General features: G+C 38.4%; 1 long non-coding RNA gene across 3 annotated transcripts in view; it reads left to right on the top strand.

The window, feature by feature from the left end:
- The window catches only part of LOC142013658 (uncharacterized), an 84130-nt gene that overhangs the window by 24280 nt on the left and 39216 nt on the right, over window positions 1–20634 (top strand). For 2 of the 3 annotated variants that reach the window (XR_012645750.1, XR_012645748.1), the window contains exon 3: window positions 15631–15719. This is a non-coding gene — a long non-coding RNA (uncharacterized LOC142013658). Of the gene's footprint in view, window positions 1–15630; window positions 15720–18135; window positions 18312–20634 lie in introns of all 3 variants that reach the window. The other variant, XR_012645749.1, reaches the window with a different exon arrangement.

The following is a 20634-nucleotide window of genomic DNA, read 5'->3' as shown; positions in this document are numbered from 1 at the left end:
CTTATCACTTCAATTTTTGGCTTATGTCCAAAGATGTGGTTATATAAATTAGGGCTAGATTGTACCTGTATGCACCTGAGAGAAACCCTGCTGAGGCACAATTCCTTCTCTGCTTGCTCAGTGGGTGGAGCAGGGTAGTAATTTGCTACAGGGGTTAGTTGAGGAGGAGGAGATTAAAACTGTCTGCCAATTAGTCAATAGTGACTCCTGCAGCTGAAGGAAGAGTATCAGTTCTCAGGATACAGAATATATCCATGGCTTCCTCAGCTCTATCTGTATGAGAGAAAATCCAATGTTATTTATAAGAAACATTTTATATGCTTCTGTGTAAATTTTCCTAGTTTTACTCTACACCAAGAGCCTTAATAACTGAAAATTGATATTATTACACCAATTAACACCAGCTAATGAACTGGATATTATACTCTGTTACCTTCATACACTTATACAATAATCTTTGAAGCTTCCATAAGATCATTATTTTTGAAAGAGATAAGATCATGTAAGCATAGTATAACATGTAATAATTTTGCCTGGGTTCTTGAATAAAAATATTGTCTGTGACTGGTTTGCTATGATACACACTCCTCAGGGTCCTGTGTGCTTTGTGGCTAGCTTGACCTAAATTCTGCTACAACACTCCTTAGTTCTTTTTTTCTGTTGCAGCTGGGTGGAAGTTCTGCAATAGCTTTAGGCAAATTAAAAATGAAAATTTTACTAAATTAATTATGGCAAACAATATGAGCAGTACAGTATCCCTGTGCTATTTATATTAGTATTGCATTCTGCTGATTTTACATTAACTATAAATTTTCATTGTTCATTGTGCTGCAGGCATTGGTATTGAAACTAGGAAGAAAAGAGGTTTTGGCAGCTAGGTAAAGGAAAGTTGGGGCTTTTAGTATCTGGGGATGTATGGGAGGCAGTTTAGGTGTGACAAACTGGATGTTTCTGCAGAAATTAGCAGTTGTGAAATAGCTGACAGTGTTGACCATCTAAATTAGGATTATGTTTCAAAGTTAATTTATTAGGTGAAATGAGTGGGGCAGTCCACACTTACAACAGCTGTTTTTGTTAGTTTGCCTGCAAACTCATCACTTCACGAGTTTACATTCAGTTCATATTTGGAGGCTTTTCTCTACTACCAGACGGCCAAAAACTCATTTTAATTTTAAAAATGAAAGCTGAGATTCTGCAGCACAATTCTTCAGTAATGGGAAAATTCTTTTGGCAGAGGACCCCGACCCTTGCTAAACTGGTTGATGAACAAACACACAGAAATTTGTTTCTTGAACATATTTTCCTCAGCGAGTGTTTAAATGTACTAAAAGTGGCCTTTTGGAAAGCATTGGTCATGAAACAACACTTTCTGTTTTGATCTTTGCTATTCAATATTTATTTAACTTGACAATAGGATAGCTACAGCTTCACAGTTTAGATCATTTATTTTTATGGTTTAAATATTTGTACATTAGCAAAATGGTTTAGAACATCTTTACAATAGAGCAGTGCCTTATGTTGCAGCTGCTTCAGCTTTCATTAATTTACGCTCCATGCAGGATGGGTTGCTTTCAGAAACTGGCAAACTCTAAAACCTCTCTTCTAGCCAGAAGTGGTTTCTTGGTTGTTCCACTGTATTACACCCACAGCAAAAAGCCTGTGAAAGTTTTGGGGACAACCATAGGCCAAATGGTTCTGAGGGGGGAGTGCATAGTAACCTCTGGTGACAGTGACAATGAAAAGCTGGAAAGGTTCAATTAAATACTCTTCAAATCAAAAGAGATACCTATCTCCATCAGTTATGCAGATACTGCATTTCTTTTATGTTACTCAGCAATATAGCAACAAATAGGCTGAAAAGGATAGAAAGCATGTACGTTCATTTCAGGACATGTTGAATGTCTGTTTAGCTACTTATACAGTAGACATCATTGCTATAATAGAAGGGGCTCAGTTATTAACGCATTTATTCCACAGCACTTTTGTAATACGGAATGGGTATTGCTATCCTTATCCTCACTGATATGGTGAACTAAAGCATTTCAAGATTAAATGACTGTCTTATGGTCTCCTTTCCGCTGCCATCAGCATGAGTGGGGGTGGGGGCGGAAGAGAGACGTGGCAGTAGGAGGCATAGTAGGGGAAAGAACTGAAGAAGCCCTGCTGTAGTGGTGGTGGTCTGTGGGGATATGGAGCTATGCAATGGGGCAGGGCTGTGAGCTGGCTTCACCTCACTGGAGTCTTCCATCCCCACAACCCTGAAAGATAAACTTAAGCAATTCACTGCTGACAGAGTCTGATGCAGTTTGTAGGGGTTCCTTCTCTATGTCATAAAGCACCTGCCCATGGGGAAGGGGCTTCTGTGTGGCAGCCTTAATGCTATGGGCCTGGGAGATCACCATGGGTTTTTTTGGTATCATTGGATTTAGGTCTTCTGCCTTTTCCCTGGCAGAAGGGTGCATTCTGCTTCTCCAACAAAAAAATGAAGAGGAAGTTAGTGTTTCCCATACTTATAATGCTAGTGAAATCCAAATAGGACGAGATGGTGCCCTACGTAATGTTAAAAAAAAAGCGAAGTAAGATTTTTAGTTCCATCTTTTCCAGTACCATTACCTCATTTGCTGAGAAAAAAATGTTTGGGGTCGTAAAGAAAATTTATAAAGAAATATATTGGTTTACAGTTTCAAAACCAGATTGTGATGCCTTCTTGCTGGCTCAGACTGTACTCCACAATAAGTTCATGGGGCACAGTGGGCATAAAAGTATCAGAGTCTGGCCCTAAGTAAACGTTCACTTACTGAAAATTCATTAAAAGCTTCAGCTCCTGCATGTACGTGTGCATGCAAAAAATGGGTCTGATTTTGTTCAGTTACAATGTGTATTGTATTTTTCTCCTCTACAAGCTCCATAAGATTGGCATTATCCTGTAGTAGTGTCACAGCCTGCAATCGTTTAATGCCACTTCTTCTGGGGCCAGGATTCCACGCCCAAGTGCATTTAGTAGGTCAGTACAGTAATTTTAAATGTCTTTCTTTCAATCTTTTGCCATCTTCAATTATACCTTTCCACCCTACTATTTGTGTAATTTTCTTCTGTCTGAAGTCTCTTTACTGTTGTTCTCTATTGCACAGCATGACAAATTACCCATCAAGCCATATCTTTTCAGCCCAGAAATGTGCAATAACACAGAGTCATGGCATTATCACATGTTGTGCACTTTATTTCCTCACAGTTCACTCAAGTGTGTCACTTTATTTTCCGCTTCCTTTTGTCATCACAAAGATTAACCATTTTATCCTCCCTAAACTTTAAAAACAATTAGAAATTCGTTGTATTGAAAGCTGATAGTGAATACCTAGTCAAGCTTCTATAAAGTATACTTTTCCTGTTATCTATGGCAAAATTATATCAATGGCCTGAGTCTATGTAGAAGCAAAAGCTTTAGTCTTTATTATATAGCCGAGTAACCTTGGCTGTGGACAAGAGAATTATTTGTAGCCCCTGGCCTCTAAGCAAATTAACTGTAAGACACCATTCAGTTTGACAGTGAGTGCAAAATTCTCTTGGGAGTTATGAAACTCTCTGGACCAGATGTGTGCAACACATAGTTCTTTCTCTCTCTTCAGCTCAAGATAAATACCAATAATTGTACAGCATGCACAAAGATATCTCACAGACATTGCAAGAATGTGTTAGAAAAATCAATCAGAATAGCTGAGATAGCAGGGCTGCAGCTGATATGTGGAAGGAATCTTTAGAAATTTTGATTAAAATGAGATAGAGCAAGTTCTTTCTTAAATGCCTCATTTAGTGCACTGATCATAACTTATTAGTATTCCACTGAAACAGTATGCAAGTTAGGTGCCCAGTGACTCCTGAAGGGTCTGCAGCATTAATTCACAGATTGAAGTAAATGTTGGAGCAAATTCAAAGCTCTCATGCTAATACATCCAGTGTTAGAGAGAGGTGGCTTAACATTTTGCTTCAGTAAGGAAGAAGGAGAAGGAGGTCGTGAAAGCCAAGGTTGAAGGAGTGTTTTGTTTTCAAATATAGTATTGATGGGCCTGGTATGAGAAAGTAGGATACATGGGCAGACAAACAAAAGCTACATACTATCTTATTGTTATTATGAAAATAGCTATATTTCATACATATAGAATCAATAAACAGCCACAATAGCAGTGGGAATTTGACAAAAGGGGGTTTTGCTTTTTTTTTAATTAGTTTTAATCTAAGTGTCTAGAAAAGGATGGGATGGAGAATTGCTGAGAGTGTTGTATTTCAAAACTGAGATGAACTTGCAGACCTGTGTGAGCCAGCCTATGATTTGAATTTGCAGGAGCTCAGAGATCAGATCTGAAGTACATTGGCAGAACTCTGTGTGGCACAGGGCTTGCAGTAGATGCTGTAGATTAGAAGTGAAATATGAGGATTCAGTCCCACCCTCTGATACACATCCCCTTGCATTTGGAAAACTTGTGCTTACTGTACAAATGCTGTAGCTGATTTTCTAGGATATCAGATGGCAGAACTGAGCCCTTAGTGTTGGCATTTGGAAATCCAACCCCCTAATTACCACTCACGGAGGTTGAATTCTGAAAGATTTTCTGAATCATTATTTCCTCACAGGTACAGGGTTAATGCAACTGTAAAAAGTATTTTCTAAAAATAATGAGGTTTCACGGAATGGGAAAATCTTTGGACTTCAATTTTTTTATAGGAAATTTGCTAGAACTCTTGAAATGACTCTGGTCGAGTGTTTGAAACCCACATTTTTTGTAATTCATTTATTTTTGTAATTTTTGTAATTCATTCAACTTTTCTTTTATACGTCAGGCAGAAGTAGGTAACATAAAATGCTGCTCCAGCACATTTCTGCAAACTTCCTGCTTTATGGAAATTTGTTATTACAGCTGATAAACAAAATGATACCACCTTTGTCACACAAATCACATTATTAAAGGTTCCAAAAACTTGACAATGTTGACAGTTGTTTTCAGCAAATGGTTGCTTCACTGTAGTACTGTCAATGTTGATGTCCTTGTGCACATGTAAAAGAGCAATGTGATTAAGGCAAGCTTGTCCATGGGGGATGAGCCAAGTTTTCAATCTCCTTGTGGCACAGTAAGATTGCTCAGCTGTTGCAGATATTTAGTAGATTTCTTCAATTTTTTAAAAAATATCCTTCTCCAGATACGCATTTTGTAGGAATTTTCCAACATCTGCCACTGACCTAACATTCTGTATAAGAATCATTCATATTTGTAGTTCTCATTCGTAATGGTCAATGTAAGATGACACATTTCCTAGGGGAATAGTGAGGTGTCTTTGTAAAAGGAGATTATCTGGATGAGGCTAAACATACTGTGTACTTTTTACATACATTGTCACCATTCCTCCAGCAACCAGCTTATCATTGTCGTTTCTGCCCACCATATGTTAAATTTAATTTCCACAAACAATTTATGTAGTCTTTAACCTGGGAATATTTCATGTGAGTGCTTGAAAAACAATGCTAAGGAAATTACTCCTGAATCTGTTTCTGCTTAGGGCGATTATCCCTTTCAGTTTCCTAAGCTAACACAGCAGCAGCTTCCATCCTTGTGACCCTGGGTATCCCTGTATATGATATAAATGTATGATGAGCCAATGGGGCTCATCTGTTTTTCTGTCTGGGTGTGAAAGGAGAGAGATCAAGTCAATTTTCATCTCCCAGCAAACCCGCGGGCTTTTCTTATGTTGAGTTAATATAAACTCTGCCAGTACCAATTTACACAAACTTCCACTGTGTCACCTAAACACTTCTGGAAGGTTTTAGTTTGAGAGGGGGCATGATTGTGGGGTTGTCTTGGCCACAGGGGAATGAATGAGGGACAAGGTCTAGGAAGTAACATGGAAAAAAGAGGCATTTCTATAGACATACCACAAATGTCAGGAATCCTGGGCATAGTACTACAGGTCTTGGGACATCACAACTTGGAAGACAGTCTTGTCAATTGAAATTCACTGTAGGCTGGACTTTCGTAAGTGTTGGGTGCTGTTCCTGTTAAGGTCAATGTTTTTCCATTACTCTCTCTAATCCCTCTGTTCGCTTTTTGCACACACAGCACTGGTAACTAATGTGACAGGGTGGGCATGATTTGATCCTTTGAGATCTTGATGGGTCAAGAGAATTATATACCTGCAGGATGTGCACTTTTAATAGGACCCTTTAACATTTCCCCTGTGGATTCTAAAAGTTATTCCGAGAAACTAATAAACTATTTGGGTAATGAAATACTTCATACAAAAATACTTTAAAAGCATGTTATTTTTTGCTATTGGACTCTAATCTTACTCAGTATGTAGGGTAAGCAGTACATGCTGAATATTTTCTTGTCTGTTTTTTGGTTTATCTGCATTGCTCATTGTGGCTGCGTCTACACTACAGTCCCCTTTCGAAAGCGGGAATGCAAATAAGGCAAATAAGAAATGCAAATGAAGTTCCAATTTACATCTCTCATGATTCATTTGCATATTCATATTTTCAAAAGAGTCTTTCAAAAGAAAAACAACAGTGTAGACAGGGTTCTTTCGAAATAAAGCCCCATTTTCGAAATATCCTTCTTTTTGAAAAAATTAGGAAGAAGGCTGCTTTTGAACACGCAGTTTTATTTTTAAAGAACCCCATCTACTCTGCTGTTTTTCTTTCGAAAGACTCTTGTGAAAATATGAATATGCAAATGAAGCATGAGATATGTAAATCGGTGCTTCATTTGCATGACCAATTTTCCTCATTTGCATTCCCTTTTCGAAAGGAGACTGTAGTGTAGATGCAGCCTTTGTGGGCCCTGTGCTTTATATACTGTACACACTGTTTAAACACTTGTTCTGAATAAAGAACAATTAATTTCCTCATGGGCTCTCTTACTGCACTTATCACTATAGTGTCAAAGTGCTTCGCAGAAATTTATAAATTTATTTCACAATACATTTGTGAGCTGAGGGGATAACATTAGTTCCATGCTACAGATGAAGAACTGAAGCATAGAGAAATGAATGACAAATTCTTAACTCCCTTTGAATGCCTCCAGATACCTAGGGCTTGATTTTTACTTACTTAGCGTTATAGAACATTTGATATCTTCAAAACCCAGCTCTCATATACTTCAGTTGCAGTTGAGAATACACAGTCTTCTGGAAATCAGACCCCTGCTCTCAAGTTGGGAACACAATTACCAACCACCTTTGAAAACTGCAGCTGAAGTGACTTGTCTAGCATCATAGAGGAAATCTGTGGGGAAGGCAGGAATAGAATCCTGTTCTCCAGGACAGCATTCATCGTCCTTAACCATGAGACCTTCCTTTTGCTTCATGCAGTCCTCTGCTACACCAACTACAAACCTTCAAACTTCTGCAGCAACTGAAATAGATCCTATAGACAGCCTCCTTCAATGCCCAGTCTTGATTCATCCATCCTCAGCACTGTGGTGGTCCTGTGGAAAAAACTGTATGTAATTAAGGAGTGCCTCAGAAGGCATACAAACAGGAGGCAGGTTGCACAAGCAGATTAAGGCTGCATCTACACTATGAGATAAAATTGATTTTATTAAAATCGATTTCTTAACACTAGGTTTTATCTGTTCGATTTGAGCATCTTCACCTTCCCCGAGTGCTGCAGCAGTGTATTGTGGGAACCTATCCCTCAGTTCCCTGAGTCCTGTTGCATTCTGGTCCTGTAACTAGATGTGGGTACATGACAACATCTTCCCACATTTCATTCCCGTCTTTCCCCCTGCCATGTTAAATGATTAAGTAGACATGGGTGCTATGCTGAAACTTGAATGAATCATCAGTAATGTCTTGGGGCGGCTGTGAGACAGTAGACTTTTGACAGTCATGAAAATCGTGACCATCCACGGAGCCCCTTTCAGGAACTTAAATCGGATTTAGGCCTCCTACCAAACAAGACCCTTATGTTAAAGTAGACATGGTTGCTACACTGAAACTTGAATGATTCATCAGGTTAAAAGACCCCAGGCTACAGCCAGGTTTGGACCTGGAACAAAAGACCCTTAGGACAAGAATATTCCCTGCTGCAAGCCTTACTTCAACAATTGTGGTAATTGTATAGCGAATCCATTGCCTTCACTGAAACACGTATGGCTCAGGGTGGCTAAAAGACCCCTGGCTACAGCCAGCCCCGAAAACACTGACCACCGGGCAGACTTTCCTTGGGTTGCTAAGACACCCACTGCTACAGCCAGCCCTGAAAATCGTGACCACCAAGGGAGACTTCCCTCAGGCAGCTAAAAGACCCCGGCTACAGCCAGTCCCTGAAAAATCATTGTCCCCTCTGCACATAAGCTGCCCGCTCCTTGCACAGTGCACCCTTTTATTGATTTGGGGTCAAGCCACGTCATGCAGGGAGGGCAGGGAGGGAATGTAGAGGTCAGGACCAGATGTAAATGGCTGAAAAGAAGTTTCTCATCCTACCAGAGAAGCACAACCCCACCCACAGCCTAGCTGACACATGTTATGGGGGTCCAGTGGTTGGCGCCAGGCAGCACAGAAGGAAAGACAGCTAGCAGGGGTATACACAGAACCACAGACCCCACAGGTGCGCTACTTGCAAAGAAAATGAAAGAAAATTTTTCAGCCTGTCATGACCCTACAGCCATGGACTTCCAGGTACTGAATTGTAACAGTCTTCCTGTTGCCTAATTCCTCCAAACCTGAGAGCAGCGGAGATGTAAGAGTGGAAAACTGTGAGGCATTGTAGGGCACATACGGGACATCTGTGGAGGCAATGAACATGATTTAAACACATGGCACATTCTCACTACCCTTCATTCGGAATTTTAAATTCGAACTGAATGCTACACCTGGCAGGTTACTATGATTTTAGGATTTGATATTATGTCAATTTTCATGGAACTGGGAAAAATCAGGCTAACTGACTTAAAATCAGTTTTAGCTCATAGTGTAGATGCAGCTTAACATACTGTAATTTATAGTTAACTAACATCTCTAAGAATTTTTTAACATGAACAAAACTATTTTTTCCTAATCTTGTTCTGAAAATGGCTGAATCATTTTTTCTGTAATTTTTCCGCTTATCTGCCCCCCCCTTCTCTTTCTCTCACTCACTCACTCACTCACTCACACACACACACACACACACACACACACACACACTCAGCTTTTGATAGACTCCTGGAATCGGACAATTCAGACCAAAGAGTTAAAGTCTAGAACTTTGCCAGTCAACTGGAATCAGGATATTATGCAGGGAAGTGTGGTACCTACAAGACTTATTTTTTTTTGAAAGATATATCATGTTTTACAAACAGGGCTCTCTCCTGCCCCTACAGAAGCCAATATTAGTTTTCAAAATTGGTCTTTGATGGAGTAAATGAAGCTCTATAAAGCAAAATAAATTCAAGAGAGAAAACCTGTTACTTTAAATAAAATCTTGTTAAATAAACTTCTTCATACTTACCGACTAACAGATTTTTTGGACTGTAAGCTTTCATGGGCAAAGACCCATTTCATTAGATGAAATATCTGTTAGTCTATAAGGTACCACAAGACTTCTCATTATTTTTCTGGGTACAGACTGACATGGCTACCCCTCTGATACTTCTTCATACTAAGAAGCAAACGTAAGAGCTCTCATTCAAGATGCTGTGGAAGTCAGAGACTAGTCCCTTCATTCACATTCTTTGAAACTCACATTCTCCCTGTTTGAAACTCTAACTCTCAGAAGGACAAGTCTGAGCGTTGTGATTATCAGGTAGTAAATCTTAATATCAGTGATTATTTTTAAGGCCAATTAACTCAAGAACATTTTCAATCAGGATGTGTTATCAGAGCAAATCATTCATGCAGAATTGATGAACTGGGATTGTTTGTTACTCCTCTAGTCTGTTGGCTGCTTTCAGTTCAGCTGTGTGCTATAGCAGATTGACTTCACTTTGAAAATCTTACGCCACTTTCTTTAGAACGGTTGTTTTGTATTGGTCACATATCTCTGTGGCCCTTTCTTCCATTCAGATAAGCTTTCAACCCTTAAGGCTGATGCTGTTTCCAAGAACTGTAGCATGTATTATGATTTCTGAATCCCAAATATTTCTGATTAGACTAAAGTATAATCAAATAGTCTCTGGACTGGAAGTCCCCAAGAAGCAAATTAGAATCTACCTCTGAAATCAAGTCATTCCATCATTTTTTGCTGGTTAGGTGACTTCACTTTATATGCATTTTCATGGTTACATTCGAAATATCCACAAAAGCTGAGAGCCTTTAAAACCCTACAGAGGCTTATACTAATAATAGCTTTTCTTTGTTTGTAAGTGGTATTGCATAATTATTCATTTAAAAAGGAATAGTGTTCTTGGAAAAATAAAAGATGAATGGAAAATAAACCCCCCGGAGCCCATAAAGGGCTGTTGCCTTTCCCAAAACAACTCTCTTCCTTTTCTGACCTCTGTCTACTTTTTTCCTTCTATGAACATCTTTTAGACTCTGTACTAAAAATATAAAGATTCAAAGTTTGAACTTTAAGTCCAAAATTACTGCCTTTCAGATCCTTTATTATCCTTTCAGACATCTAAAAAAATAGGTCAAAGCAACACTGCATAATTTGGAAAGCTCAGAAAATGTTGCCAATGATAAGAAGATGTAAGTAGATATAATTACAAGAACCTTTAGATGCTTTGTCTCCCTTCTATTGTCAATTAAGCATGTTAAGGAATGTCAAATTCTATACAAAAATACTTGCCCAACCAGAATATTTTGTAGAACAGAGAAAACTAGTTGCAAACACTTGGCATCAGGAACGTACATCTGACTTGGCATCCTCCCAATGACTTCAGTGGTCTCAGATTAAGTACCTCATTCACAACATGATGCCTAGAAAGCATAAGGAAGGGTGAATGTGGAAGAGCAAAATATAGTAATTATGGATGTAAAAATTATAGCTATAAAAAGGATCTTGCAAGCTGCTTTGAACAGGTATATCTCTGTTCCTTGCAGGGCCTCGTTACAGTAATAACGCACTGGCATTGGTTTTAAGTTTCTAAATATTCAAGGCTAACAGGCATGGCTATAACTAACAGGCTGTAGCTAACAGACATAATATTGATAACACTTCCTACAGAGAAGTATTGTGCTAAAAGAGGGAAATGATCTAGTTTTCTCAACTTGGGTGAGGGCACCAAAGACAAAACATTCCGTAATACACATCCACAATTCATAAACAAAAGACCCAAACTCCTCTTTAATTTTATACGTACTATCTGTTGGTTGGTCTTGGTTTGGCTCATCCTTGGGACAAAGCTCTTAACACAGTCCTGGATAAGATCATTACTCTGCAACATAAAACAGTCAAAATCAGAGTCCTGAGATGTGTCCGCTCTAGGCTTATTTTATGACAAAAGTCACATCGTTGCTAACACTCATGCAAGACCATAGAGGAGAGCAGGAGTGGGACTGCTAGAGTAGAAATGACGCCAGACAACTGCTGGCAAGGTAAGCACTACGTTGTCTAATCTTTCCACATAACCAAAGAACCCGCACCTATAATAGAAACAGTGTAGAATTTTCTGGAACAAAACCTAGACAGTGCTTAGGGGCCACTAAGAGCCTTGATTATAGTCATCCAAAGGGAAGTCCTTTCTGAGCGTTTTTTTTTTTTTTTTTTTTTAAAGCCAGAATAGCTCTACAGTGGCTGGAATCTGGAATAGGTGGTGTAACTTACTCTGAACTTATTTGATTATGTGATTGAGTCATGTCGGTTCTAATTAATGGCTTATCTCCGTAAGGGATGTTATGCAGAGGAGTAAGCACGCTTGGGGGAAAATAATCCACCCCAAAACCTAGGGCTGCTACAGGATTCCCTGAGGCTGCAAATTCACTCTATCTATTGAAATAAGGATTTCACTACTACTTGTTCTTCATACTTCCTCTAATGACCTAATTGGAGCTGGCATGGAGGTCCCACTCCAGCAGAGATGCAGTGCCAAGCACCAAGTCACACAAAGCCTTGTATGTGCCGTCTGTGTTCATTGCACATCTTTATTGCCATACCTACTTGAGAGGACCCCGAATCTGCCAATGCAGGCAGATTGTTGGGATTGTATTTTATCATTTTTCCCTCATACAAGCAAAATGTGTGTTTCTATCCTGGTGAGCAAAATTTTAAATAATCCACTGTTCCAAGAACAGCAGGCACTCCAGCCTGCTGCCAATGATGAGGTTAAGGAAGGTCCCCTCTTCTGCAAAATCAGTGTTTTAATTATTGCAAATATGTAAGACAACCAGCCTCTCTGATATTTTAAGAGACACAGAATATCTGTCAAATATCTTATACAAGTTAATCTGAGTTCATTAGTAAATCTATTTTCCAGGATAAATTGTTCTGCAATATTGACATTCAACAGCATCTATTCGGGGGAAAAAAGTGTGTTGTAACAAAATGCAGCCTGAATGAGCACCTCTTAATAAGTGGATCCACATATGCAAATATATGTGCATAATAGAGGCTTCTTAAAGGTGCAAGAGGGCTACAACTGGTTCCTCAAGACATTTCATAATGGGAATAGGATATCGATGGATGTTGTTGAAAATAATTTTTAAAACTGGAAAATTTAGAAGATGGGAAATTTGGAGTTGGATTTTTAATCATAGGATTTTCCAACAAAGGAAGAGAAATTTGAGCCTGGCCCACTGCATTCTGAGCAGTTTCATAGCTGAATGCAGTAAATATTAAAGGACTAGTTCACTGGTGAGCATCAGTGTACAAAGCATTTACATGTCCCCCTGAAGATAAGCTGGTATATCACCACCATGAAGAATGACTGGTCATTGGCTCAGTACCATGTGAATTGGAGGAGCAATGGACTAGTCATCGATTTCGCATAAAATTAAGGAAATGAGCGGCAGGTTTTTAGGATGTTCTTAGAGGACTAGAAGAAGCAGCCCAAAGACTCCGTGTCAGCCCAAAGACCAGCTGCTGCAAAGGTATAGCAAAGTATTCTCTCCCAATATCTGTTTCCAGATAAATAGTATATGAGCATGTGTTGCCAGTGGAAAATAGATTTGGAGACTGTTTGAAATAGTTTCAATTTTCTTTAGGTGCGAGGTGGAGACAGGGTTGCCAACCATCAGTAAATTTATGGACAGTATGTAAAGAATTAGCCAAAACTGGACATGTCTGTAAAGTCTGTAAAAAATGTAGGTGTCCGTAAATTTCATAAAAGTGCAATAAAATTTCAAAAACCAGCAATTATTCTACAGCAATTAAATTTCTTCTGTGCTGCTTCAGCCATTTTATTGCAGAGCAGCGGAAATTGGACATTTTAGTTGTTTATGTAGGTCAATAGTTGAGGTAACATAATGTGAACCACTTCCAGGACCATGACTAACTAAATGAAAGTAAATTAAATAGCATATTGTTCTTTTGACGTATGAATGATGATTACTTTTCATTTTTGACCATTTATGTCATCTTAATGTAGGACAAAAATTATGTCCGTAAAAAAATTTGTCCTCAAATTTTTCCCATTTTGTCCATAAATTAAATTTCTGTGGGCCGGCAACCCTGGGTGGAGGTAAGGGTCACTTGCCCAAATTTTTCAGAAGCTCAGAATAGATTTATTTTGGGTTTGAGCTTTTGGGCCAAGTTCCAAGGCTTGTTTGGCTCTTTCTGTACTGGTTTGTCTGTCCCTAGTTATAATTTTATTAAGTACTTAACATAGGTAATGGGAATTAATATACAAAAACTGTGTTCTGTGGAAGCACTGTTACGGATCTTGAAAATGTATCTACAGGCCACATGGAGATATTTGAAGAGTTCTTCTAGCAAAAATGGAATAATTGGTAAACAAAGCCAGTATTAAAATTTGGGAATTTTAAGTATTCTAGAGAAAACTGAATTCACTAAATTGTGTGTGAACATTTTCATAATGTCTGCATGATTTTTTGTCTCTGTGCATCCCCAAGATTTAATGCTGCTTGAAATAGTGAGGTTATTCACAAGAAGGTCTTTGCAAGATTTGTCTCCCCTCAAACATCCCTCTTTTCTTGTACTGCTCTTCAAATTTATAATACATATTTAAAACAACTATATAGTATAATACAATGAATAAACTTGAATTTGCTGGTGCCAGGTCCATATATGCTTTACGGACTCAGGTATTATTAGAGGAAAGGCACATATTTGTGTCAATTGAAGAATAACAGAGAATGCTAAAGCTTACGGTGTGTTTACTCAGTAAAATATTTCCTGGAAGTGGGGAAAGACAGAGTCATTCATAATATGCATTTTTGATAAGCTGAGTAATTAGGAGTACACTTGTTTGTAGGAGAGGTCTTCTATCCTTTGGAAAGTACATTGTACATTGCCCCAGCCCCAACCCAGCTTTGGTCCTGTTCTTACTGGTAGGCTCCCTCTGCAAAGTTAGCCTGGAGCAGTCCCTGCACTGAGGTTGTAGCTGGCTTAGGCCATTCATGGTCTGACCCCATGTATTTCTTTTCAAATAATCATATCTTTGCCTATGGGATGGTGCATCATTTGGGTTAGGAAACAATATTTCATCATTCTGACATGAGGACTATTCACTATTCATGGTTGTCTGTGGTCGGACATTCTATGTGGAAGTCTTTACTTCTGAGGCCCAGCCTTGCTGGAAACATCCATGCCTGAACTGAGCAAAGGCAAGACACATCTCTTAATCCATGCTACTTGCTAATGGCGGGTCTTGGAATGCTCTGATACTGACTTCAGTGACATTAAGTCTAATGGCAGCTATTCACACTCTCTGGTCTTCTGAAGGAAGTTGAGCTGGTGGCTACACAGAGGGTATGTTTTGCCCACGCATGCAAAATTGTTTGGTGCTCTCTTAATCTATGTAAAGTGAGCTTCAATATGAGTATTAACTGCATTGTACATGCCTGAAATATTAATAATAATCAAGATTATTTTTATGAGTTAAAAGCAGTGTGAGAATTAGGTATTATAAGGATTATTGCAGAACATTACAGTATACTTAATCACCTGAATGTGATCTCTGAAAGAGAGATTGCATACTTGTTTAACTCATGTTTTTCCTATAAGTAGCAGGTAGTAACGCTAATTTGTAAGTGAAGCCCTGTCTTCATTTTTATGATTTTGGATGTGTTTTGCTGTTTAGGACAAGCATTCTGCAAACTATGGTATGTTTTGCTTTCTGGTGATTGTTTTCATTGTGATCCTGATGAGCTGTACCAAAGCTTCACTTTGAGGCTAGGTAAAGAACAGACCCAAAAGTGGTGAGATAAGGAGTGACTTGTGTTTAAGCTGCTTAAACTGTGTGACTGTTGATTATTTTTTGCTAACATTAGCACCTTATAAACTAATGTCAAAAAGTGTGGGGTTTCAGAGATTTCAAGATCCTGGCCTTTCAATTAAGGTTTGAAAAAGCTCTTGGCCCACATGTCTCACACCTCCAATAAATTCTCTAGCAAAATTAGAGGAAACCAATATATATAATATAAATAAAGAGCAGAACCCACTGCCTTCACTATTTTTAACTTAGAAGATGCCTTTCAGACCATCAGAATAAATCATAAATATATTGTTTATAATCATAAATATTGTTTCCTTTGCAGGTAACCACTGAGAGGAATAAATATATTTACCATCTTAACATTTGATGCACAGTCCACAGAAATCCAAGGAAGAACCTCACTGGGTTTTGGTTAGTAAGAATTCTGTGCAGAGATAATATATTACACTTGTATAGTGTAAATATGGGCTTAATAGAAGCTTTAATAGCATGCAGTCTTGTGTTTTATTAGCATGTTCTAATGTGTTTTATTGATCACAGTGCAAATTGAAATGCCTTTTGTTAACACACACAATAACAAAAGAATATATTTAAAAATAACATCAACAAATTTTGTGTACATTCTATAAATAAGGTGTATCTCATTTAAATAAGATAAATCTGTGACACAGGGCTTATTATAGGAAGAACCAGGTCAATGTACTTTAGTTAAAGCTTTTGCTCTATATAAATCAGCCCATTTTTGAAAGGTCTGAAAATGACAACTTGGTAGTGTGATCCTGCATGTGAGTAAATTCATTTGCTCGAGGGTACTACTTGTTTGATTAAATTTACAGAACTACACTTTTGATAGCTGATCTTACAAATCAGTCTAGTTTATTTGTCTCTCTTAAAGATTTTACAATAAAAATGAGATTGGATGGTCTTCACCTAGCAGAAAAAAAAAGTGATAATGTTCCTTGTTTCCTCCAACCTCCACTCATGTAAAAAAAGTTGTAAAGTGAAGCCATGCACACTATTGCCAGTTAAGTTGTTTAAAAGCCACCACACCGATCCTTTTAAAAAAATGCTCAAAGCGTTCATTATAATTTAAACAACAGTCTTGTTGTTCATTTTCATCCCAACTTAGCCTGTGCCACTCAAAAAGTTTGCAGCCAGTCTGAGAACTTAAGAGACTAAACATACTTTAGAAGTATGTATGATACAGTGCCACTGAATAGCTCTTTGCTACTAGTTGGAGCCAGTGTTGTATTTCTGACTGCAAGAACAGTTTGATTAGTTTGCCTTCTAAACTAAGTTTACTTCCATTGTGGGCTATTTAGTGATATGGGAGCGGGTGTATTTGGAAATGCCACTAGAATCATAGCAGGGCACAGATTTATTTGAGATATGAAAGTGGGAATATCTATCTATATTAAACCTCAGTGTCCTTAGGTGTCAATTATACTTACAAAGCTGAAGGGTATGCTACTTTGCAAGTCCACATTAGGTCTTACGGACTTGGTTTAGATTTCGGTGGCAAGGGCAGGGTTTGGAAGGTCGAGGAGCAGCAATAAGAACTTATAAACTAATAAACTGAAACAGTAATCACAGTGGTAAAAAATTCGGCTATAGTCTGGAGAGGCGGTGGTTTATCACAGCGGATAATTTTATTTCTGCAGAATACAGTAGCTTTTTGTTTTTTGTTCCCAGAGCAGGAATGAAGGAGTTCATTTTAAGCCTGGTGCACAGGGAGTTGTCAGTTGTTAGTAACTCCCAATGCAAAGTATGGGGAATCGATTCTCAAGTGTGAGCTAGTAACAGGAAATCTTTATCTTCGGTTCAAATATGAACACAATAACTCATTAAACAAAATCTTGTCTTTTTATCTTTACTTTCATTTCTAGAGAAAACTCAAATTACTTTCTTCCATTATTTAACATTAGCTTAGTCTCAGAGGGGTAGCTGTGTTCGTCTGTAACTTCACAAATAACAAGTAGTACTGTGGGCACCTTAGAGATTAACAAATTTATTAGGTCATGAGCTTTTGAGGGTAAAACCTATTTACATTTTTCTTAACTTGGATTCTTTTGTTTCTTGAAAAAAATTTACAGTATACTATGTAATTTTAATGGACTCTTACACTGGCAATATTGCCTATCCCCTAGAAGTAATCAAAATTTGTGCTGTAGAGACATAATGATGCTTAGCAGTTGAAAGAAGAAAAATGAAGCTACATTGTGTGCCAACTCTGTTATCTTCTGTGAGCGAGCTCACCTTGGGTCAGTCAGCAAAGTCTGAATTCACCCACGTCTCAGAAGGATAGGCTGCTTATGATCATTTGGGGCCCTCTTGGTAGCTCAGAGAGCAATCCTGGTTTTACTGGCCCCACACGATATTTCAGGCAGCTCTTGTTTCCATGCGTATGACCTGTTGTTGAGAGTCAAGCCAGTATGTAAACAAGAATGACTTTAAACTCACAGTGTGCTGCTTTCCCAAGCAAATGGTCATTTGTTGCAGTTTCCCATGACCACACTGCTGCTTGGATTTGCTGTTTAGAAAACTATATCAATTTTCAGCACTAATGACAAGAGGGGGAAGGGATGAATATATGCTGTATTAAGTGTGCTAACAAGATAACATAATCCATTTTTGCATTCCTTTTCAGCATTTGAAATAATATTATTTAAAAATACATGCTCCGATATGGGAACACAAAGAGTCAACATCCAACCTGGGAACGACTTTCCCTATCTATTGTTGACATTATGTGATTTTTAGAATCGTTGAGTGTTTCCAATTTTTGTATCAGTTCCATTCAAAATAACTTCTCTTTTTTTACATTTAGAACTCAGCAACTGAAAAGCTGTAGGGAAAGGCACCATCAGAGAGTGCTGTACATTATGCTGAATTTTATAGTGGCTTAACGTTGTGAATGAACCTTTGGAATCTTTGAAAAGAACTTCAAGAAAAAGTAATTTTCTAATGGGCTGAGGAAAATATTCTGACATGGTAATAAGAGGGGTGAGTTCCAAAAATCATGGCTTGAAAATGTTCTCAATGACTGCTGTGTGAACTGTCCCAATCCACAGACTGGCATTAAAGCAGACTGGCAGTAAAAAGAACTGACAGTCTTTTTGTACCTTAGAACATTAGTATAGTACTTCCATTAGGTAACAGTTACAAAGATATAGTTGTGGACATTTCCAATTATATGTATTATTCCAGGTTTCATTTTTAACAGGATGTTTTAATCTGATTTATTTTAATCTCTGTAACACATACCCAAATTCAGAGCAGCTACACTGTAACTAGTGGAAGTGCTCCTGATTTACATCAGTATAACTGAAATCAGCATCTGACTCTAAGTTTGTGGATCTCCTATCGGGAATTATATATGTTAGAGGCTTGTAAGCCACATTACCTGCCCTGATAAACCTGCATTCATAGACAAAGCATAAACAAGTGTGGAAAATATCTCTAAGTTTTACTTTAAGATGTTTTGAAAACCCCTCTTTTAACGTGAACTTTCATATCATCAGTGACAGAGAGGTAGCTGTGTTAGTCCGTGATCCAGCAAAATAAAACAGCAGAAATGTAGCACTTTAAAGACTAACAAAATGATTTATTCAGTGAAGACTTTTGTGGGACAGGCCCACTTCATCAGATCAATTTCATTTCCAATACAGACTGACATTTATAAGTGCAGAGTACCAAAAAAAAAAAAAGTGCAATAAAAACTGACAAATCAAGTACATACGACTGAAGGAGGGGGATGAGGGGAGGGAGAGTGTTAAGTGTCTTGCCTGAGATAATTACAAGCATTAACGGAAGGGAAGCAGGCCTTGTAATGAGGGAGGTAACTGACATCTCTGTTCATGCCATGTGTTAATGTGTCAAATTTGAATGTCAATTCCAGTTCACAAATTTCTCGCTGTAATCTGTTTTTAAATTCTCTGTGATCTAGGACACAAATTCTCAGACCTTTAACAGAATGGCCCGTTCCATTCTCAGGTCCAAAATGTTGAGGAGTAAAGGCACTTCAAAGTAGTGCCACACAGCATTCCGCAGCCACACAGCATTCCGGCACTTCAAAGTTTGACACTTTGAAGTTGCAATGGGGGAGAATTTGCCTAATGAAGTGCACTACATATTCATTGCTGCACTTCATTAGTAATCTCCCATCACCTTGATTACCATGCCCCCTTCAAATAAGGGGGCAAGTGTAGACATAGCCTATGTGATGTTGCCTGGCACAGAGTTCTTTGTGCTAGAGCCGGGTTCTCAACCTTTCCAGACTACTGTACCCTCTTTCAGGAGTCTGAAATGTCTTGCATACTCCCAAGTTTCATTTCACCAAAAAACTACTTGCTTACGAAATCAGATACAGAAATATGGAAGTGTTGCAGCACACTATTATTGACAGATGGGTTACCTTCTCATTTTATCAGTATGAAATTTTAGTTTGCACTGACTTTGCTAGAATTTTCAAGGTAGGCTGTTGTAAAATTAGGCACATGTTCCAATGAGTTCTGTCCAGGTGTCTCCTGGAGGACCTCTGTGTATCTCCAGTGGTATGTGTACCTCAGATTGAGAACCGTAGTTCTAGAGAAAATTCCCCTCCAAATAAAAGCATCTTTTAAAGGACAATTTTGTCCCTACTTCCTCTCCTTGCTATAACTACAACAGGAGACAATACAACCATTCTAGGCCCTAAACAAAGCACACTCCTAGTCAGCATAGTGTGTTAACTACAATGTTATTGACAATTTCCTTCCTGTTTAATTACCCCTCCCCATAGCGATACGCCAAAAGTAAATGGTAGTGGGAGAAGGGAGTGCTTTATTTACTGAGGAATTGCAGTGACATACGTTTATTGAAGTATATTCATACAGAGCCAGTAATCACAGTAGCCAAGCAGTCGGGGCCTAGCAATTAAATATAAAAGCCTGTCTTTATACGAAGAGACTGTCTATATTTTGTAAATTTCCATCACACTCCCTTCTGAACTACTACTTTGCTGAAAACATTGGTGTTGGCATTGCAGCATGATCAGTAATAGTTAGGGTGGCAAAAAAGAGGCCAAACAATCAGCAGGCCCCCGAACGCTCAAGGTGGTAAGGAAGCACTCAAGAAAGGCCAGCCTGTTGTGGAGAAGCTAAATGAATTTTTTGCATCAGTTTTCACTTCAACAGATGTGAGGGAAATTCCCACGTATGAGCCACGCTTCTTAGGTGACAAATTTGAGGTCTCCCAGATTGAGAATACATTTATAAATAGTAGTAAGTCAGCAGGGCCAGATGATATTCTCCCAAGCTTTCTAAAGAAACTAAGCTATGAAAGTGCA

Source organism: Carettochelys insculpta, chromosome 5 (assembly GCF_033958435.1).
Source record: "Carettochelys insculpta isolate YL-2023 chromosome 5, ASM3395843v1, whole genome shotgun sequence".
Taxonomy (NCBI): Eukaryota; Metazoa; Chordata; order Testudines; family Carettochelyidae; genus Carettochelys; species Carettochelys insculpta.
The sequence above is the reverse complement of the archived record's forward strand: the minus strand, read 5'-3'. Positions and strand labels throughout refer to the sequence as shown.